We start from the raw sequence: 24,265 nt of genomic DNA, 5'->3' as shown, positions 1-24,265 counted from the left end.
GCAAATAAATAATCTTTAAGGCTAGTCCAGGTTTATCTGGACTCCTGGAAGTTGAGGTACAACTGAATGAAGTTGTCGTACATTTGCGAGTAACGGTTCAATCTGCAAATACGGCCCCAGTGGCAGATTAATTTACACTGTCAAAGAATGAAGAAAAAATATATAGTTGGTTTCCATTCTCACAGACTGCAGGCTTTGTGGCCATGCACTTAGTGCAACTCTGCATATTCAACACCCGCAAAATAACATCCAAAGTACACAACAATAATAATTTACTTATGCTCAAACCACTGGACTCAACCAGAAAATAGGACTCAACTTTTATTACATTCACAGAAATTAATACTAACTTAAACAAAGTAAGAGGTCAAAGGTGTTTGCTTGCTTAGCGTTTATACGTTTCTCTTCCTGATCTCTTTGAGGTGTCTCAAATTACAGGAACTATATTTTTTTTAAAGCAAGCCAACACTTTTGACTAACATGGGTTGACATCTGTATTCCCCTGACATTTCATTTAGTCTTCATTATCACAGGCTTGGTTTTGGTAGAGTAGCAAAAAGAATAACATTTTTAATTTATATGATAGGCAAAATTGTAGTATACTAAACAAATTGAGCTATGTGTTTGTGTGTGTGATGAAGTAATTATGTGCCGATTTGTGTCCCATTTGCTGTACAGCATGCATGCACGGATACAAAAACACAGTAATACATTCATCCATACAGGTTCTGTAATTATGTTATGTTTTCAGAATAATTACCTTTTATATTTTAAGGTCTGTGGTTTTTAGCACCTTCACGCTCAGTTTAATCAACTCTTCTTGTAGCCGTTCTTGTAGCAGTGTTGTGCTGCAGGTTACATTTCCTATGAAAACCATGATAGCTCTGTTCGTCTATGCACATTCAGTTAGCATATGTTCACGATTACTTACAGGTTCAGTTTGACGGTAAGTTATTGCATTTCATGCTTGATAAAAGATCACAGCTAAAGTACTGTGGCATAACAAACATATATGCAATCCACGCTTACACTTCCTTTATCTCTATTGTTTAAGAGACAGCTGCCAGTCATAGATGATTGTTATTGATTACGTGACTTATTGGGGTTTCCGCAGTTCACTAGTGAAGAAGTCATTGAGTTAGTTAGGAGCTAGCTAGCAAGCACAACGCCATTTGAAATGTTTATAAGGATAGGGCCACTGTTTTAGTTCAAATGGACACATTCTGTTAAGGTAAGTAACAAACAGTACAGTTTGGTAAGTAATCAAACAGTACAGTGAAGTTACCTTAAGTTAGCTATTTAGTTAGCATTAGCTAACAATACTACTATTTTATACAACTTTTAGCCAGTGATAGGCAAAACGACACTTTCTGAAACACAGAGACAATCAAAACATTTGTTGAAGCTTTATGGAACGTGTGCTACTTGAAAAGTGAAAGTGATCATATCCCGCTTTCCTCTTGCCTTTCCAGCTTGCTTTTTATTTAACCATTCCTTGATCATAATGTTTTAGTTGATAAAGGCATGTGGGTGAGAAGGGTTTCATTCCAATTCATTTTGCAGTAAATGAAAAAAATTTGAACAACAGTAAATATTGTTTTAAAAAAAACCTGAAGATCATCTGGATTCGAACCAGTGTGGCCTTGCTCAGTAGATGGCGACATTACTCAGTTGACCACTCAAACTCTAACATTTCCACTCTACTTGCTATATAGAGCTCAGTGTTTGAAAGTGTTGACACCGATCATCAGGGCGCTCAGGCGCTGGACAATTGTGGAAAACTGTGCTTTGCAACAAGTACTTTAAAATTAATTTCTATTAGCCAGGCTAATTCCAAACAATTGTCACACAGCTAACTCTCACAATCTCTCATTTATCTCACACATTTTTCTCTTGCAACAAATTGACACAATTCATTCAAGGTTTTTGGTATTGCCAAAAGCCTGAGGTAGTCAGGTTTTGGACACTGAATCGACACTAGTTGTTTCGTTAAATATCACGTGACAGTGTTTCAACACCTGCCGTCAGGTGACCTGAAATGTTTCGGAACATTGTTCTGATACTGTGTGTGTTGGAAGGTGTCGAAAGGCTCGGGACAGTATTGAGCGTGTGCATAGCGGCCCATCACTACTCGAGACAATGTTCCCGAAGCAGTGTGTAAAAAAACTGGAACAGCTCATTATGACTTTACAACATGCTTTTTTTTAATAATGCATCCATTATAATGATTTGGATGATAAAGTCAGAGCCATATTTTTTATTTTTTTACTTTTATTTGATTGGGACAGTGCATGTTAATGAACAAAACATGGAGTACATGCATGTAAAAATGTCGGATTATAGCCAAGGGCTAATTTCCATCCGTAGTCCCACGAGCTAAGATCACACAGCTCACAAAAACATTGCAAAATAAAATTTACATCTACAGTCAGTTCATAAATTTGCTAAATCCTATATACAATATTCACACAAAACCACATTCAACTTCACAAACACTAATCCATATACACATTACAAAGTAAAACAATTTAAAAAAGGATAAAACATACTAATGTGTGCAACTTTGATTTTCCCATAGCCATTTCTTCAACTGGACTTTAAAAGAGCTATATGTAGTACATTCTTTTAATGTTAGAGGAAGACTATTCCACAGGTTCCCACCCCGGACAGACAGGACCGTCTGACCGAAGGTGGTGCGCCTGTGAGGTATTATCAATTCTCCTCTGGTAGAGGCTTGCGTGATCCTCAAAGAATTTTCTTTAGATTTAATAAAGTCCTTCAGAGGTGGCGGAGCGAGGGAGTGAAGGACCTTGTATATCAAACAGGCCATTTTTAAATTAATCATATGATATCATATGATGCTCGAAATGAAATGAATATTTTAAAAACAATAAATTGTCAAGTTTCAATTGGGAGAAAATAAGCAGGAATTGAACTGGTGTAGTTCTACATGAGAGTCTGTGACACTAACCACTGAGCCACTGCTGAACAGCAGCCCACTGAAATTGGTAATAAGGTGTTGAGTAAAGGTCGCAATACATACTGAAATAATTACTGCCATAGATGATAGAACATTTCTATGTTCACTACCAACTACCCTAACTTCAAACAAAGTGACGCCACTCATTCAAAGTTGTTGGGATTGCAGCTGGTTATCAAAACCTGAGTCAGTAAATTGTTTGTGACGTAACTGCACAGGTTTCGTTCTATAACACGTGACATTGTTTTGGCACCCAGCGTCACGTGACCAGAAGTGATTCGGAACAGGTCTTGGAACATTGGCCCAATCCCAATTTATAATGCCCTTTTACATCAGCAGTTGTCACAAATTGCTTTTACAAAACACCTGGCTTCAAACCCCAAGGAGCAAACAACAGTAGTGTTGAATTTCAGTGGCTAGGAAAAACTCCCCAAGAAGGCTGGAATTTAGGAAGAAATCTAGAGAGGAACCAGGCTCAGAGGGGTGACCAGTCCTCTTCTGGCTTTGCCGGGTGAACATATTAAGAGTACAAATTGTAATAATTAATAAATGCATGTAGGCTGTATCAAGCCTGGTACTCCGCAGCACAATAATATAGCAGCATAGGACTGAGACAGGGGGGGTCCAGTTACACTGTGTCCCTATCCGGGGGAAGCCCCGGACACGGCCTAACAGGCAGGAAATCAATCCACCCACATTGCCAACTGAAGTGAATGACCTGGACCTACAAAAAAAGCAGTTAATGACCATCACATACCACTGACAAATTGCAGGTCATTCAAGACAGATAAAATGTTTTATGAAGACAAGATATTAGCGTAACTATAGTCTTTTTTTTATCTGATTGTAGAGCCAGTTGTGCCCTCAGCTGGACAATCTCTTCAGTCAGACGCTTGATCTTCTCCAAATGTTCTGAAAGTAAAGACAGTTAATTATTCAGTCCTAAATAACAGGTTATTTCATACTCCTCAGAACTCAATGAATTGCATTGTCCGCCAAAATGTTCATTCTTACCTTCATGTGCAGAGCTAAAACTTTGCCAAGCTTGGCCTTCTTGCCAAATTAAATTAAATTTAAAGCAATAAGCTTTAATAACATAAATTCAAGGAAAGGTTCGCTATTTTTGATCCTGGGGCCTTTTTATCTAAACATAATCCTGGACAGAGACATAATTTTTTGGAATTAATACATTTTTGAGAATTTATGATTGAAACCTCAGCACAGCTAGTGTCTAGTGCTGAAACCACAGCACTAGACATTGGGACATATCATGACTCACACATCTCACCATTGTTACAACCCCCACACCAGCTGTGAGGTATTAACAGGTCAGTGGATTACAGATCGTGACTGGCAAAGATTCCAGCCCTTCACTTTTAACAAGTGTCCACCAGTAAAGACAATATGATATTTTACTACTTCTATCCCATAAGCCCTCCCATTACCCCTTACTTTTTCCTGCCCCCCATGTTTATACACCCACAGCGGAGAGCAGTAAAATGCTTTTGTTTTTTAAGTGCAATAAATACAGTAATTCACAATAAATGTGTACAAATAAACAGATAGTTAAAGTAGTGTAAAAAAGTTTGATGAGAAAATGCTTGTAATTACCCTCACAGCGATGCAACAACAGAACGTTCTCTAAAGTATACAAACAATTTAACAGGGTTACAAGGAAACAAGAAAATATGTTACATTTATTAATTCAAATCAAATAAATATTGGGACTCATTACTAAAAACAGTACGGAAGCCCTGAAGCCCAAACAGTAAAAAAAAAAAAGTGGGGCCCAGAGACTGCATTTAACTTGTTTGAACGATTTAGTAAAAAAATTAACATTTCTTTTTTGATTTTTTTTTTCTTTACTTCGAATAGTTTTTTTTAATTATCTCGTTTGAACGACTTCGTATCTCGTTTGAACGACTTAGCAAAGAAATGAAGTAGTAATAAAAAAAAAATACATTTACATTTTTCCAAAAAACAAATCAGATAAATTTTTTTACTAGGTCGTTTTAACCTAGGTCGTTTTAACAAATTCATTATGCAGCATTACAAGGCCATGTATTGGTTGCTACAGCCCATCTTTCTTTGATTCCATCCATTGATGGGCCTAAATTGTTCATTAATAGTTATTTGAAACCCTAAAGTAAGGCAACTTTTGACCTCCAAAGCATTACATCAGAACAGTGAGCAATCGGCTGAATGAGTGTGGCCATGAATGTGCCATGACATTTTGCTCAAATGATAAAACATTGTCTGTAATACAAAACAGGATTGTCCCATAAAGATTAAATCCAGGCAACAGTACAATTAATAAAAGTTGTAGTCTTGTTTGAGTGCTTAAGTTGAACTTCATTGTAAAAAGAGAAAGCGTTGCTCACTAGTTGTGACCAATAGCAGCTAGTATACTAATTCACAGCCTAACAACCTCTGCTATTCAAAACTAACGTACCGCCACGCTTATATAAACTGAGCTCTAGTAAAGATAGTTTTACGTTCGATATTTCACAGCGATTTCCTGCCTGTTGGGCCCTGTCAGGGGCCTCCCCCAGATAGGGCCAAAGTGTCGCTGGACCCCCCTGTCTCAGTCCCAAGGTCTTACGCTGCTATATTATTGGGCTGGGGGAGTAGGGTCAGTTCTCCTTCTCCACTAAGTTCTCCTTCTCCACTATAAATCCTTGTTGATATGAGGAATGCATTTTCTGAATTTTCCCAGTCTCCTGGCCCACATATGCAGAGTAACTGGCTTGGGGGACCCGTTGCTCTCCCTGTCCAGAGTCCTCCTGGTTGTGTTTCAGATCGAGATGATGCCTGACGATTTCAGCTGTCACTGTGCTGACACTTCCCCCTCCCGTGTTGTCCTTGTCCATCAGGTCATGCTTCCGACCTGGACTAGGTTTAAATAGACTCTAGACTCAGCCCACATGCATTTATTAATTATTATAATTGTAATCTAAATATGTTCACCTGGCACAGCCAGAAGAGGACTGGTCACCCCTCTGAGCCTGTGTCCTTTCTAGGTTTCTTCCTACATTTTGGCATTCTTAGGGAGTTTTTCCTAGCCACTGAAATTCAACACTACTGTTGTTTGCTCCTTGGGGTTTAAGGCCTGGTGTTTTGTAAAAGCACTTTGTGACATCTGCTGATGTAAAAAGGGCTTTATAGATACATTTGATTGATTGATTGAGATATTTAGACATTCAAAGCTCAATACCTCACAAACAATGGAAGCTACATGCTTTGGGTTAGTCTCGTTATGAAAGAAAAAGGTTGGACAACACTATACAGGTCTTGTTTTCTCGATTCCGACAGGAGTTTTCTAATGGCATGAGACCTTTATTGCAATATTTTAGTCAGTCTGCACAGTTAGTCTGCACAGTCTCAACAACTCTTTGGTCACCAAAAAACGTCAAACCAATGTAAAACTGTTCAGGAAGTAAGGGAAATGGGATGCTTTTTAGATTGCTAAACTTTTTTTAATGGATAATATAGATATGGATATATTTGCTATGAACAAATTAAAACATAATGTATACTTTAGAATTTCAATAGCTCCTTGATCACATGACCAAGATGCTTCAAATCACTCATATAATGGCGCTTTTGCACTGCATGGTACCACCTCGACTCTACTCACCTCGACTCTAACCGCTTTGGGAGCTTTTCCATTGCATGCTATCAGCTCGACACGGCTCTACGCAGCTTGCCTCAGTTTTCCACTGCAGATAGTACCCTGTACCTGTCCATAGTGACATCACAGGAAAACTGCCATGACTCCACCTCCAATGCGATACACACGGGAACAACAGAGATATCGTGCACCTACAGGTGAAATGCCAGCATTTGCCAGCTAACGTAAACCCTGCAGTGAACAGAGAAATCTATTGAATTAACTCCAATTTTCTTTTAAATTGACAAGCTTTGAACGTGCCAATTTAAAATTAAATCTAGATAACATGTTCACAAACCCCGTTAGATAAACAGTGGAAAAGAGGAATAGAATTATCGCCCTGCAGTATAAAAGATGATGTAACTGCAATGTTCTGTTAGATTTAAGTGTATACACCTAACATTTCAACGCCAACACATTTAAAACAACCTACATAACCCTTCCATCTTGATTAAAAGTGCTTCAAATACTTTCCTAAAATTGTGTAGGTGCTTAACTGGGAAACCAAATGATGTGCAATGTATGACCCTTCCCTCCTAAGATTTTTTGAGTGATTTGAAACATCTAGGTCATGTGATCAGGGAGCTATTGAATTTACAAGTGATTTTGTCATATATGCGTATTTAAAAAAAATCTGGTCCCATAATATGGAAAAACTAAAAGGTGTGCAACATGCAGCCCAATGTAGGGAATAATCTAGCATTAAAATAATGTGTCTCAGTTTCATGTTGAGAGATCTACAGTGGGGCAAAAATGTAGACCACTGATAATCTCCCTCGATCCGGGGCTCCACGCAAGATCTCACCCTGTGGGGTCAAAATGTTCAAAAGAACGGTGAGCAAAAATCCCAGAACCACATTCATCTAGTTAATGACCTGCAGAGAGCTGGGACCAAAGTAACAAAGGCTACCATCAGTAACACACTATGCCGCCAGGGACTCAAATCCTGCAGTGCCAGACGTGTCCCCCTGCTTAAGCAAGTACATGTGCGAGTTGTGCTTAAACAACTCGTCGTCTTTGGGGTGGAAACATCATGCTTTGGGGCTGTTTTTCTGCAAAGGGACTAGGACGACTGATCCGTGTAAAGGAAAGAATGGGGCCATGTATCGTGAGATTTTGAGTGAAAACCTCCTTCCATCCGCAAGGGCATTGAAGATGAAACGTGGCTGGGTCTTTCAGCATGACAATGATCCCAAACACACTGCCCGGGCAAAGAAGGAGTGGCTTTGTAAGAAGCATTTCAAGGTCCTGGAGTGGCCTAGCCAGTCACCAGATCTCAACCCCATAGAAAATCTTTGGAGGGAGTTGAAAGTCTGTGTTGCCCATTGACAGCCCCAAAACATCACTGCTCTAGAGGAGATTTGCATGGAGGAATGGGCCAAAATACCAGCAACAGTGTGTGAAAACCTTGTGAAGACTTACAGAAAACGTTTGACCTCTGTCATTGCCAACAAAGGGTATATAACATATAACAAGTTTTGAGATTAACTTTTGTTATTGACCAAATACTTATTTTCCACCATAATTTACCAATAAATTCATTAAAAATAATTTTCTGGATTTTTTAATCCTCATTTTGTCTCTCATAGTTGAAGTGTACCTATGATGAAAATTACAGGCCTCTCTCATCTTTTTAAGTGGGAGAACTTGCTCGATTGGTGGCTGACTAAATACTTTTTTGCCCCACTGTATTGAAATTTAGCATCTTCCCAAATATTGTGTGGGTGCTTAACTGGGAAACCAAAGGCTGTGCAATTTGGGACCCTTCTCTCTGAAGATTATAACAGTGCTGTGAAGCATCTACGTCATGTTAACAGGGAGCTATTGAAACAACTGCACATTGTTTTAATGTGTTCATAGACAATACATTCTTATCTATACTATCCATAAAAAAGTTTAGCAATCTATAAAGAGGAGCCCATTTCCATTTCTTCTTGAACAGTCAAACATAGTCAAAGAGATGTTGAGATTTGAAAATGTTGATGATGCACTTTGTTGACGCTCCCTTGTGAAGTGCTTGGTTATGTGCAGACTGACTGTAATGTCGCCATAAATGTCTCCCGCAATTTGAAAACCACGATGGGAATCGAGGAAACGAGGCCTGTGCGGTGTTGTCCAACTTTTTTCTTTCATAACGAGACTAACACTGAGTTTGTAGCTTAAAATGTTTGCGAGTTATTGAGCTTTGAATGTCTGAGTATCTGTCAAATATCAAACATAAAACTTCCTTTACAATCGTTCGATAAGGTATTGAGTGAGGAACAGAAGGGTTAAAATGAAGAGACCACTGCAAATTAAATGCTTCTGTTCCTCACTCAAAACTTTCCTTTTCAACCTTTTAGGAAAAGAAAAAGGTGCAGTGGTCTCTTAATTTTTTCCGGGGCTCTATATATATGTGTATATTATAGTGATGAAAAGTGGCTGGTCTAAGGTTTCTCTTTATAAAAATATATTTATTTTATAATCCTTAATGTCTGTCTTTTTTTTTTTTTTTTTTTACAGAAAACTTTTATGTTTATTTCTCAAAGGATGCTACAATACTGTATGTATTAATCCCTGTTACATTTTTTTTTTTTTTAATAATTATGTTTATTGAATTATCTTTAAACACAAATATAGCAAAACAAAAACCAAAACAAACAACAAGAAAAAGAGAAAAAAAATAAAAATAAAATAAAAACACCACTCAGATTTTTATATAAAACAGAGCCATACTATAAGGCAGACATATGGGAACAAAAAAAAATAGCAATATAACATGTGTAACATAACACTTCCAAAAGATGAGGATGACAGAAAAAAAAACAAATTTAGATTAGATTAGATGTACAGAATGAAACATTTACATTGTTCCTTGTAATATAATAGGGCGAATACACGGATCCAAAGCATCCAAGTATGGGGTCCAGACTTTGTGAAACTGGCCTGGTTTCCCATGTAACACATAAGTAAGGCGCTCCAGAGGAATCAACTCAAAAATAATCTTGTGCCATCCTTTAAGGGATGGAGATTTATCACTGATCCAATTAAGTAAGATATTTTTCCTGGCAGCAAATGATAGAATATTATACAATTTCTTATTAGCAGACGAAGTAATGCATCTGTTAGGTATACCCAACAACAATGAGACCGGGTCAAAGTCTAACTGGGTATTTAGGATTTTTTCCATCTCCCCCAGTACCAGAGACCAATACCTTTGCCTGCGACTAGGGGAAATATGGAGTCTATGGATTATTTTTAATTGTATTTCTCTCACTCGTGTACAAACAGATATTTTTTTAGTATTAGACCAAATGGTTTCCCATGTTTCATCGTCAATGTCCCTAGTTAGCTCTTCTTCCCATTTAGTTTTAATACTTTGTGTATCGGCAGAAGATATTGAGCATATCAAACGATAAATCCTACCCAGAGGCACTTTTCCTGTTGATAAAAATAATAATCTTTCCATAGAAGAAATTCCACAATTTCTAACAAGTGTTGTGTTGCTAACAACATAATGTCTCAATTGGAGGAAACGAAAAAAATCCATTTTAGACAAGTGAAACTTTTGAGTTATCTCCTCGAATGACATTAATTTACTGTCTGAAAAAATATCCCCAAGCTTACTAAGTCCCAAACAGCACCATTGTTTAAAACCATCATCCAAAATTCCTGGAGTGAAATCAGGATTGTTTAATATTGGGGTAAAAAAAGAAGTCAGTTTAGATCTACCTTCAAGCCTACAAGCCGACCTCCAAGCTTTCAGAGTATTAACTATAATTGGATTGTCATATATCTCTTTTATTTTTTGAAAACTCTTAACAAAAAGAAGATCTCTTAAAGGAAATTGTGAGAATGAAGATTCAACATCCAACCAAGTGGAGGAAGAGTCATTCCTAATCCAATCTGCAATATACTTCAAATGAGAGCTTAACTGATACTTCTTAATATTTGGAAAGTCCAACCCCCCTATAGAGCTTGGCAGATAAAGTACAGACATTTTGAATCTAGGTTTGCGCTTACTCCATATAAAGGAAGTCAGCCAGCTGTTCAGATCCTTTAATGTCCTATTTGAGAATAGTATAGGGACCATTCGAATAGGATATAATAATTTTGGTAGAACAATCATCTTAACAAGTGCTATCCGACCTAACCAAGATACTGGCAAAGAATTCCAGCGTTCCAAGTCTTGTCGCACTTTCTCAAATAAAGGAACAAAATTAGATTCATACATCTGCTTCAAGGACGAAGAGATAGAAATACCTAGATATACAAAACCTAGAGGCGACCATTTAAAAGGAAAACAGGGTGTAATTTTAGGTATAGAAGTAAGAGTACCTAAAGGCATAGCTTCAGATTTAGCTAAATTGATTTTATAGCCAGAAAAGGTACTATATTTGTTAACCAACTCGATCAGAGCAGGAACTGACTTCTCGGGCTCAGATAAAAAAAGTAATACATCATCAGCATAAAGCGCAATCTTGTGATGCTTATGTCCTATCTGCAAACCCGAGATAGATATTGCCGATCTGATTGCTTCAGCTAGAGGTTCTATGGCCATCGCGAACAAAAGAGGTGACAGGGGACAGCCCGGAGCATGGTGCCTCTGTGTAAAAGAAAATAATCAGATCTTAAGCCATTTGTCAATACGGCAGAGCATGGGTCTGTGTACAGCACTCTAATCCATTGTACAAAATATTCACCTAGGCCGAATTTTTCCAAAACAAAAAAAAGGTAGGACCACTCAATACGGTCAAACGCCTTCTCTGCGTCCAAAGACAGCACTAGCCCATCTATAGATTTCCCTTTAAAGGCATAGATAATGTTTAAGAGGCGTCTTATATTATCAGATGAATCCCTGCCCTGTATAAATCCTGTTTGATCATTCTCAATAATTGTAGGAAGAATTTCTTCTAGACGCATTGCTAAAATTTTGGAAAGCAATTTTCGGTCCACATTCAGTAATGCTATTGGTCTGTAAGAAGAACATACATCAGGATTTTTACCTTTCTTTAATATAAGCGTAATATTAGCTTCTCTAAGGGTCTTTAGTAATTCTCCAACCACAAATGAATGATTAAACATATTAAGCAATGGGTCTACAAGCAATTCTTGAAACTCCTTGAAAAATTCTCCACAAAATCCATCTGGTCCCGGTGATTTACCATTCTTTAGAACATAAATAGCATTCATAACCTCCTGTTTAGTAATAGGGCCATTGAGGGAGTTTTTTTGTGCAGCTGAAATTGTTGGTAAATTAATCTCAGAGAAAAAGTCAGTCATTTGTTTGAGATGGTCATCTGTTTTCTCAGAAGAATATAGATTTGTATAAAAATCTTTAAACGAGTTATTAATATTAATATCTTATTATCATGGAAAATATCATCTGAGACAGCAATTGTAGCAATAAATTGAGAAGCCGCACGTTGTTTTGCAATGTTCGCTAGAAATCTACCAGGTTTGTCTCCATGCTCATAAAATCTTTGTTTTGAGTATCTTATTTTTTTCTCTGCTTCCACAGTAAGAAGACAATCTAAAGCTGCTCTAGCTGCTTGTAATTCTTTCAATAAGTCCCCTGATGGAGATCTATTATACATCTTTTCCTTAACCAATAACTGAGCCTCCAAGTCCCTTTGATTCATCATTCTTTGACGCTTTCTAGAGGAAGTAAATGAAATAATTTGCCCCCTTGCATAAGCTTTACAAGTTTCCCACAATAAAGATGGATTATTTGTGGATGGAGAATTAACAGATAGAAAGGATTTAAATTCAGAAGAGAAGTAACCTGAAAAAGCGTTGTCTCCAAGTGTTGCAATATTAAGTCTCCACTGTATTGAGCGGTCCGATGAATTCCTGAATCGAAGCTCCATAGTGACACTGGCATGATCTGACAGCAAAATACTTTCAATATCACAAGATATTACTAAGTGGAGATCTGTTTTTGGCATAAAAAAATAGTCCAATCTGGACTGACATTTATAGGAGGTAGAAAAAAATGTATATTCCTTATCAGCGGGGTGAAGAGTTCTCCAGACATCCACAAAACCGAGATCTTTATAAATATTCTGAAGGGATCTTGCCTGAGCAGTTAGAGACGCAGAGCTGTATGGATTTCTATCTACAAGAGGATTCATTACACAGTTAAAATCTCCTCCCACAACTATTAAATCTGCTGATTTGGCGCTCAAGTCCGAAAACACTTTAATAAGAAAGTCAGATGGATGAGCTGGAGGATAATATATGTTAAGTATGAGAATAGATTTACCTTGCAACAAACCTTCAACAATAACATAACGACCGCCTCTATCTTTTATACAATTTACCATTTTAAACGGCAAATTGCCTTTAATGAGAATGGCAACACCTCTACTTCTAGATGTAAAAGAAGAAAAGTATATCTGCCCAAAACCACCCTGTTGTAATTTTAGATGTTCTGCATCACTCAAATAAGTCTCTTGTAAAAGAGCAATTTCGATATTTCCTTTTTTCAAAAACGCAAGTATTTTTCTTCGCTTTATAGGATTATGGATACCCCTAATATTCCAAGTGCAAATCTTAAGCACCCTAGACATTCAATATTACACAAACAGTCAGTGCAACCATAATACTACAAATTAACTTAAAGTATATTCTTATAAGGAAGCCCATAGAAAATCTGAGTTTTAAAGAAAAATTAAACAAAATCAAAATGAAACACAGAAAACTATTCAAGGGAACTAACCTGCCAAACGTGCAGGAAAAACTGTTCTTACTCTTTCCTTCTGAAGGCAACTGCCTACCCCCCAAAACACCCCTCACATCTCTGAACATAGGGTAAACACAAACCTCACCACGCGCTCAGCAACATGATACATCTTCACTCAGCATGTTATTTTGTCGAAACTGTTCACGAAAGTGTTCAAATCATCCCAAACTGTCAACGAACGCGGCCGCGTCATCCGAGGAAGCAAAGCATTTCACTGTCCCGTTAACGGTCAGCCTCAGAGTTGCAGGATACAATAGTGCATATTCAATCTTCATCTTCTGCAGTCGCCGTTTGACATCGTCGAAAGCCTTGCGTTTCTTTATCACCATCGCCGAATAATCGTTGAAGAATGAAATCCACGGACCTGCGTCAGTGCTTCTTTCGGGATCCGTGCCATGACGACGAGCTGCATCCAACACACGCTGCTTATCCGTAAAGTTATGAAACTTCATGATGACAGGTCTGGGTCTCTGTTTAGGACCCGGTAATGGCGCTAACGAGCGATGAGCACGATCCAGCTTTATCCGTCCAGTCTTCGTTGCTATCTTTAAGTAATCAGGCAACCACTTTTCAAAGAAATGTACAGGATCACTTCCCTCCGCGCCCTCTTGAAGACCGATAAGACGCAAATTACACCTGCGCCCGCGATTCTCCAGATCGTCAATATGCGCTGACATTTCGCTCACTTTTTTTTGAAGATCAGCCACTGTGGCCTGCAAAGATTCCGTTGAGTTTTCCACCCCGGCTATCCGTTCCTCCGCCTGGCCCACTCGCTCCACTAAGGCTTGAAACTGAACGGATTGGTCGTTTATCGCAGCCAAAACAGAATTAACTTTCTCATCTATTACCTTCGTAATGTTTTCTGTTAGTTTGTCCAGAGCTTGAGCCAAATTGGAGTTGGAATTTTCTTCCTCACGACTCTTCATGCTCGCGTCGTTCACATTAGCAGGCTCACTGTTAATAGTAGAACTCTTCGACGCACTTTTCTTACTTTTCTTTTCTCCTTTGGGCATTCTGTCAGATCCTTTTGAAAAATATTGATCCAAAGACATGGCACAACAACCATTTAAGCTCGTAGAATGATTTCGCTGAGTGAAAATATCAGTGATTCAAGAATTCGAACTAGTGTCACGAGAGCTCGCCAAAAGACGTGTCCACTCTACGACGCCATTTTCCTCCCCCCTTAATGTCCGTCTTGGTGGTTCTATTGTTCAATTTATTTATTCTGTTTAGTGTGAATATTTTTGTTGATGTAGGATGTGTTGAAACGAATAAGCTCGTTAAAAGTATCCATAAGATAGTGAAACTTGTCGGGTGTCGCTTCAATGTTCTCTAGTGATCCTTACACCAGTGATGTTGCTAGGCCTATTTTAGGGGTGCTTTATTAATTACCCCCCCCCTAAATAAATCAATATATCAGTCAATATATTTTCTCTGTGATTTATTTCTTTCCTCAACCTTTCCATCACATCTAAACTTCTTACAAATTGTATAGAAATTGTATAGAATCGTGTTTATTTGGCACCATATTCGGTTGAGTTTGATGCTTTGAACATAACTCACTCATCTGAAGCGATCTGTCTTCTATAAATAGTAGCTAACAATTGGTCTGGGAAGTAAATCCTCTCACGTTCAAAATGTAATAGCACTGGAAAGCAATGGTACATTTTGCCAATCAATATAACCTTTCAGGTAGCCCACCACCATTTAATATAGAAATATATGGAGGCTAAAAAAGTGCTATTGTAAAAATGTCATGTATGTAAAAGAAAATTACAAGTGAAATCCGACTTGCTTGACAGACCAGACGTCATACATCAGTCTTTTTTTTCTTTAACAGAGGCAAGAAAGCTAGCTAATACTTTAGTAGACACTTCAGAGAAGACTAAGATCTGTGTGTAATGAATGAATATAAAGTTTCACTTTTTGAATGGAATTACTGAAATAAATCAACTTTTTGAAGATTTTAATTTTATAACTAGCACCTGTAGATGTTCATTTACTATAAACTTTAGTTGACAAAAGTATTTTGGCAAAATTTTACTGCAGTTTTTGTGACTTTTGTTCTATCAAAATAAATATCCTTATTTTGATAGATTTATGATAGACCCATTGTTACTCTAAAAATACACTATGAAAATATGTTTTGGGGAGTATGCCCAGACCCCAAAACGAGGCTTAGCCTCCCCATCCATGTTTTTTTAGTGAAGTCCCTGCCTTACACCATTATTTTTCAAACTGCCCTGTAGTTGTATGAGCAATGGGAAGGAAAACAATTTCAGGGAAATGTGTCATTTATATTAATATTTTTTCGTTTATGTTAATATTTGAAGGTGCATTGCAAAACAATTCTAATCTACATTTAAACATACGGAAATTAAGAACCAAACAGGTTTTAGTAAACGATCTGAACATAACTTGCCGCAGATTATGTCAAACACGCTTCTGCAGGCATGGGCTGGAAACTGATATAATTTGCATTGTATTTGTTGAGACATTTCTAAAATTGACCTAAAATCCCTTATTCAAATTGTAAACATGATTTTGGAGTCCAAATAGAAGATCATTTTCTATAAAAGATAATTGCAATCTGGCTCAAATGATTGTGATCAGGCAGTTATATAATATTCGTGACAGCCCAGTCCTAGCCTAAGCTCGAACAATGGACGGAATCAAAGAATGATGGGCTGTAGCACCAAATACATGGCCTTGTAATGATGCTGCATAATGAATATGGCCTAATTATACACAGTAATGATTATCTGGTTTGAACGACTTAGTAAACAAAATTATGGGATAATTTTTTTTGCTGAGTCGTTCAAACAAGATACTAAGTCGTTCAAACGAGAAACTTAGTCTCTGGGCCCACATTTTCTTTTTACTGCATGGACTTCTTGGTTTCCGTAAAACAGCAATGTACTTAAAGATGCAAATAATTATGTTTAAAGTAAAAATGCTTGTTTGCAGGTTCTCACACAAGAATGTGGCATTCAAAGTATAGTCAACACATTACTGATGTAAAAAATACAGCACCATCAGTAATTTAGACAGGCCACATTTCCAGCAACCATCATTCCAATACCTTATCCTTAAGTAATCATGCTAAATGGCAAACTTGATACTAGAAATAAATTTCCCTTTATATCAAACACAGCTGAAAGCTATTTGGTTTGTTAAATTAAACTTAATATTGTCTTTATGTTTGAGTTAGGGTTAGGATGCAATAGACCAACATATCTTAAGGTCAATATTAGGTCAAAAATTGCAAAAAAGAAAACAGCTTTCTCTAGAAACATGTTAATACATGTTTTGAAGATTGAAGGCTATACAAATCTTGAAATTGCCCATTAACTGAAGATTTGATAGAAAGGTGTACACTACAGTCTTCAAAGGGCAACAGGCTGTTATTAGGATAGAAAAGATGTGGAAGGCCCACAGATAAAAGAAACCAGAGGCTAAGGTTATCAGTCTCTAGTTTGAGAAACAGACACCTCACATGTCCTCAGATGGCAGCATAAATTGAATTCTACGTGCTCAACACCAGATGTCCTTGGTCTGTGAAGACTGTAGTCTACACCTTGGTATGAAATATTTTTTTTTTTGCAATTTCAAGCATTGTATAGCCTTCAATCCTCAAAACAACGATTAACTGACAAGTGTCTAGAGAAAGACATAAATGTTTTGCCATTTTGACCTCATATCGACCTTAAGACATGCCAGCCTATTGTTTGCTGTGGCCACTCAAAAACAAACACAAACACAATGTTAAGCTTCATTTAACAAACCACATAGCTATCAGCTGTGTTTGGAAAAAATTTAAGTGATTTTGTAGGATCAAATAAAAAATGTATCATAATTACTTAAGATAAGGAGCTGGAGTGATGGCTGCTGGAAATGGGGCCTGTCTAGATTTGATCAAAAAATTATTTTTCAAATAGTATTGGTGCTACAGTTGTGATCATATGATTGCATACCCTTGCAGACATTTTGCCATTGATTTTGAAAATATGCAAAAAAACTATTTTATTTAAGGTTAGTGATCATATGAAGCCATTTATTATCACATAGTTGTTTGGCTCCTTTTTAAATCATGATGATAAGAGAAATCACCCAAATGGCCCTGATCAAAAGTTGATATACCCTTGATTGCTTGGTCTTGTTACAGACACACAAGGTGACACACACAGGTGAAAATGGCAATAAAATGTCCCACACCTGTGGCTTTTTATATTGCAATTGGTGTCTGTGTATAAACAGTCAATGTGTTTGTTAGCTCTCACATGGATGCATTGAGCAGGCTAGACACTGAACCACGGAGAGCAGAAAAAAACTGTCAAAATACCAGTGTAACAAGGTAACGGAACTTTAATAAAGATGGAAAAGGATATAAAAAGATTTCCAAAACTTTGCAAATGCCAGTGAGTACAGTTCAATCACTTATTAAGTAGTGGAAAAATCAGGGATCTCTTGATACCAAGCCAAGGTCAGGTAGACTAAGAAAGGTTTCAGCCAAAACTGCCAGAAGAATTGTTCGGGATACAAAGAATAACTCACAGGTAACCCCAGGAGATATACTGGCTGCTCTGGAAAAAGACAGTGTGGTTGTTTCAAAGAGCACAATACGATGATACTTGAACAAAAATGAGCTGCATGGTCGAGTTGCCAGAAAGAAGCCTTTACTGCGCCAATGCCACAAAGAAGCCTGGTTACAACATGCCGACAACACCTTGACATGCCTCACAGCTTCTGGCACACTGTAATTTGGAGTGACGAGATCAAAATATAGTTTTATGGTCACAACCATAAGTGCTATGTTTGGAGAGGGGTCAACAAAGCCTATAGTGAAAAGAATACCATCCCCACTGTGAAGCATGGTGGGTGCTCATTTATGTTTTGGGGGTGTGTGAGCTCTAAAATCACAGGGAATCTTGTGAAAATGAATGGCAAGATGAATGTAGCATATTATCCGATAATACTGGCAAGCAAGCAAGTTTATTTATATAGCACAATTCATATACCAAAGCTTTGCTTTACAAAGAAAAATATATGAAAGTACAATAACATAAAAACAAATACTCAAATGAAAACATCAAAACAAATGAAAACATAATAATAATTAAAGCTGCAAGCAGCATTTATCGGGGTTCAAGCTGTTAAGGGCTTTAAGCACCCAAACATCAAAAAACATTACGTTTTATTTAGCAAGCATTTAACCACTGAAATAATAAATGGAAAAGTCCATTCACAGCCAATACAGGCATTGTAGCATTGGAAATGTACGTTTTTCAAAGCTTTTTGACAGTTATAGTTGCACCTATTGTCTGATCTCCACAAAACTTTTTTGTGAAGTTTGGGGTTTTTCTATGGGATTTATTGGCTTTTGAGTGTATTTTGTCCTGCCACTTGAATAAATTATCCTGTTACAGCCAGGCAAATGGAAAAAATAGACTTTTTTTTGATAATTATTGATCTAGAGAGTCCAGAGAATCATCGTAGACCGAATTGGTTCCGAAAGGCCGAAAGTCCAGGTACTAGTTCGCGAAAGTAGGTTTTTAACATATTCGCGAATATTAAATGAACAGTTTGATTGACAGTAGTGGTTCTTGAGGCAAAGTTTTTCAGCATGAAGAGATCTATCAAGTGATATGCATTTTTTGACGAAATTTGTAACAACACGTGATTAGAGAGCCTTAAAACTCGTTAGCGCCAACTAGTGGCCGATTTCTTTCAAAATTCTTACAGACCTCTAGGACCTTGTGCCAAACATGCCCACCAAGTTTCGTTCTGATCAGAGTATGTCAACCTGGTTTAATAGGTGCTCAAATCTCATTGGCCAATGGCGGCCATGTTTTTTGAGATACGCCAATATCCTCTTAGGCATACATGGCCCCTTGGGGAAAGACACTGCATACCAAATTTCAAGTAATTTGGACAAACGGTCAGGTGTCTATACGTTTTTCGTATTATTTTTCGTATTATAGCGCCACCATGTGGCCAATCGACGCAGTTTTTTTACTGTGACCTCAGACTGACTTCTAACACATGTATACCAAGGTTGGTGAAGTTTACTTAACTACTTCTTGAGTTATAGCCTTTTTAGTAAAATAGGCTCCTCCCACAACTTTAATTTTGCGCCCCCTAGCGACCATAGAATCGAAATTTAAACTTTTTTTTGATAATTATTGATTTTCAGACTCCATAGAACATTGCTACACTGGTTTGGTTCCGATCGGGCGAAAATCCAGGGACTAGTTCGCAAAAGTAGGTTTTTGTCAAAATTCAAAATGGCGGAAAATCTATCATGGCGGAAATGAAATCGGAGATATACGTTTTGTTCGTCTTGAGCCAAGGATTACAGGGATATAAGACACTTGAGTCTACGACATACGGTCTAGGAGTTATGACCACTTTCGCGCTTTAGGTCGCTATAGCGCCACCTATGGGCCAATCGGGCTCATATTTTGATAACCTCTCCTCGATTTTTGTACTACCATATGCCAAAGTTTCAAAGCTCCAGCTCTTACGGTTTGGGCTTCACGATGCGTTTTACGGCAGAAGAATAATAATAAAAATCTGTACAATAACAATAGGGTTTCAGCACTTCGTGCTTGAACCCCTAATAATAAAAAAAATACAATAGGAAAACATATAAAGATTATAAATGGGATAAAAACATAAAAGCTATAAGGCTAAACAGTGTGGTTAAGTTTAAGTGCTCAGTCATAGGCACATGAAAAGAGAAGTGTTTTTAACCTGGATTTAAAAATGGATAATTTTGGGGCACATCTAAGATCTTCTGGTGGTTTATTCCAGTTGTGTACAGCATAGGTGCTAAACCCAGCTTCTCCATGTTTAGTTTGGACTCTGGGCTCTACTAGACCTGTGTTCATGGATCTAAGAACCCTGCTCGGTATATATTCTTCAAACATATCAGAAATGTATTCAGGGCCTAAACCATTCAGTGATTTATTAACTAAAAGCACCACTTTGAAATCTATTCTGTAACTGCCTGGAAGCCAATGCAAAGTTTTAAAAACCAGAGTGATGTGCTCTGTTCTCTTGGTCTTGGTTAGCATTCTAACAGCAGCATTCTGAATGAGCTACAGCTGTTTTACAGTCTTTTTCAGGAGTCCAGTTAAGAGGCCATTACAATAGTCAACCCTACTAGAGATAAAAGCATAGATGAGCTTCTCTTGGTCTTTTTGTGACACCAAGCCTTTGATTCTGGCTATATTTTTTAGATGATAGAATGCTGTTTTGGTGACTGCTTTGATATGACTGTTAAATGTGAGGTCTGAATCAGAACACCATGATTACACACTTGATCCCTCGTTTTAAGGGCCCTCTTTACTAATACTTGTTCTTTTATTTTTGTTGCCAAACACAATCATCTCTTGGTTTAATTGTATACAATTTTGGTTCATCTAGGTATTTATGTGCTCTATACAGTGACACAGAGAGTCTGTTGAGCTGTAATCATACAGTTCGAGAGCCATATATATTTGAGTTTCATCTTTCCAGCATGACACTGACCCTAAGCACAAGGCCAAATTGACCCTCCAGTGGATACAGCAGAAAAAGGTTAAGGTTCTGGAGTGGCCATCACAGTATCCTGACCTTAATATCATCGAGCCACTCTGGGGAGATCACAAATGTGCAGTTGATGCAAGACTACAAAGGACTTTGCATGATCTGGAGGCATTTTGCCAAGATGAATGGGCAGCTATGCCACCTGCAAGAATTCGGGGCCCCGTAAACAACTATTACAAAAGACTGCACGCTGTCATTGATGCTAAAGGGGGCAACACACACTTTTGAGCACAATTGTATTTTTTACATCAGTAATGTCCTGACTTAATTTTGTGATCATCAGTTGAATGCCATTTTGGTGAATAAAAGTATCAATTTCCTTTCGAAACAGCAAAGTCTGTACATTATTCCAAACTTTTGGCTGCCAATATATATAAAACTATTTAACAGGGTATCAAGAAAATGTTACCTATAATATTACAAATTACAAATGTGACTAAAGATACTTGACTATTGGCACTAAGTGAAAACTCTTACTTGCAGGTTCCAGCAAAGCAAAGTAACAATAGAAAATAGTCAATGTGAATAAAAACCTTTAGGCAATACTAACAATACTAACAATGCACCAATAGAAAGGCTAAAAAAATATATAAAAAATGTAAAACAATAGAAAGTAAAGTTGAGTGTCTGGTAGCAGCAAATTAATCTTGAGTGAGAGTGTGTGTGTGTGTGTGTGCACAAAATCAGTCCAGTTCAAGTGTCCTTTGCTGATCAGCAAATTATATCAGGAAACCAAAAATCCAGTCTCCACATCCGACATGTCCTCAGCTGCCCTGTAAAACACAGCTTCTCTTCTCTTTAAATTTCCTGAGCAATCAGGTGTCCAGGGTAGGGCTGTGGTGGTGGTAAACAGTTTTTGTTTTGGTGACACCTCTTCTCCCCGTAAGAGCGGTTGGCTTTCCTTCATTTGTCAGCTGATTTGATCGAGACTCAAACTCAGCAGAGCGCCAGCTTGGAAAGGAAACCAAAAATCCACCAGGGTCAGTTTCCATATCAGACATAATTTCCCCAGTTGCCCCAGCAAACTGCAGCTACTCTTCAGCCAAGAGTTCTTTCAGCCAACTAGCCAAAGCCTGTGGAAGTACAGTAGACAATAAATTGACAATGTCAAAACGGTACAATGCCAAACTAACCAGAAAAGTGTAGTTCATCCGGCCCGCAATTCAAAGTGATGAATGTTGTTGCCCTCAATGGATTCAAACCTATGTCTCCCACATTAAAGTCTACGTCTTTAACCACTATGCCACAGAACAATACATCTGCTGAGTGTTGGTATAGCGTCTTGACATTAGATCATTGTATCACGCATTAACATCACGCCAAGTTTGAATATTTCGCTAGTCACCATTAAGCATTGTATTAAACTGACTAACGTTTCTTTTTTGGTGTCCAGAGGACAAAACCAATGACCCAAGCTGTAGAAGACCGGGATATAGTGAGCAGAGAACGATTACTAGACCATAACTGTATGGTTCTTCCCAGGTTGGGGTCACATTGTTGCAAAAAGGACTGCAGTGTATCAGCTCTGGGACAACTCTGATGCATGAGGAAGAGGGGTTGGGATTTAATGGATTTATATATGGGAACTAACGTGTATCTACATTGATGGAATTTGTTAGTTGTGCATAATTTTTGTGGTAACAACTTGGAATTTGTCATGTTTCATAGAGACGGAGGCAGGCGCAACATTTTGAGGCATTTCCTTTTAAACAAAAGCAAAACCGAGTGCCAGGCACTACGAAATACTCAGGAGTTCAGGAGTACATAAAACATGACAAGCACAATGACCGACAGCAACAGGGAGAAAATGGCTAAACTAAATACACAGACTAATGAGGAGAACAGAAACAGGAGGGGGCTAAACACAGGTGAAAGGAATATACTGATTGACTGAAACAAGAACAGGAAAGACCATACAAGGACAAGACAAGGACAAACAGAAAACATGAAGTGGAATGGTCCCCTCAGGCTGGGACCGTTACAGAATGTAGTGAATGCATGGGGCAGGGTAAATATTGATCAAATTGGCCTAGAGACTTTGGGACAATTTACAATTTATTGCAAAGGGTGGATGTTTATGATCAGGTTATTTAATGTATGTTGTGGAAGTGTTATCATCTAACTTATTATTGTATGTGACTGTTTATGTATAAGGGTGAATAGGGCAGTGTATTAGCTGTTCTCTTTGAATATTTGGTGAACAAGCTACACTCTAGGCAGTCTCTAGGCAGCTGATGTGTGTCGGTCTTGTAGGGGTCCTTCTTCCTTTTACTCTATCAGCAGGGTAACTACCTGCCTGGCGCCCAAACAAAAAAACGTCACTCCTTTCCTTAATCACTGGCCGTTTTAAAAGCTTATTAGCCAGTAATATTTTGCTAGACACCATGAAGCATTGTGTTAGACTGACTAATGTTTCTTATTATGTTTACCTCCTCCACAAATAACATCTGTGAACTGTATGGCTTTGATAACTGACTTTTTTGTCAAGTAAAAAGACGAAAGAACTGTGTAGCCAGCGAAGTTTTTGTCTATCCTGAACAAATCAGAATGCATAATTCGAATTTCCACCAGAACGGTTTTATTTTAGGCTTCCTATAACGTAGCTACTGAAGGTTGTAACCAGAATTGTTCTCCTGAACAAATCCAAAGGCATAATTCATTTTGACTGTGACGGGAGTCAAACGTAGGACCTGTTGTTTTGTAGTCCTCATCTCTAACCACTATTTAACACGGGGTAGTCGCACTCTCATCCTTTCACAGTAAATCAACGTCTCAATGGCCCTTAAAGCATAAAGAACTTAAAGAACCAAGTCACTATAATGATCCGGTTTTCCCATCACTACTTTGAAACGTGGGATTACTAGCTAGCTTGCATTCTTGTCTTGTGTGAACAAATATGGCCCCTCCCTAATTGTATAGGGCAACATGCCGATTGTCTCGCATTCAATTCACATTCGCTACAGTGCCACCTACGGACACAGCGATGTTTAAACACAGTAAAGAACTGTCCCCCATGAAACCTTAGTTTGGGGAAAAAAATATTATTGCGTGTGTGTCTGTTGTAGAACAAAACATAAAATTCTCTTAAGCTTATGTTTACCACAGAGTTTCTTTCAGGTATCTAGACTTACCAAGAACCAGCTATTGTGGTTCAAGAATATGTTAACATATCTACACAAAGGTCGCTTAGCTGTCTACTTTACTCATCAATACATCTAACATGTGTGAAGGGCCCGGGGGTGATCTGCTTGTGGGTGTGTGGGGCTTACTTGAGAGGTTGTGAACATACTAGCTCTGAAAA

The 24,265-nt window shown here is 37.9% G+C and overlaps 1 protein-coding gene across 2 annotated transcripts in view; it reads left to right on the top strand.

Annotated features, from left to right (window-relative positions):
• Nucleotides 1-24,265, top strand: part of pappab (pregnancy-associated plasma protein A, pappalysin 1b) — a 222,641-nt gene that overhangs the window by 113,469 nt on the left and 84,907 nt on the right. The gene's annotated exons all lie outside the window — the stretch shown is intronic.

The sequence above is a fragment of the Esox lucius genome, chromosome 13 (assembly GCF_011004845.1).
Source record: "Esox lucius isolate fEsoLuc1 chromosome 13, fEsoLuc1.pri, whole genome shotgun sequence".
NCBI lineage: Eukaryota > Metazoa > Chordata > Actinopteri > Esociformes > Esocidae > Esox > Esox lucius.
Note: the sequence above shows the minus strand (reverse complement) of the source record. Positions and strands in the feature narration are given on the sequence as shown.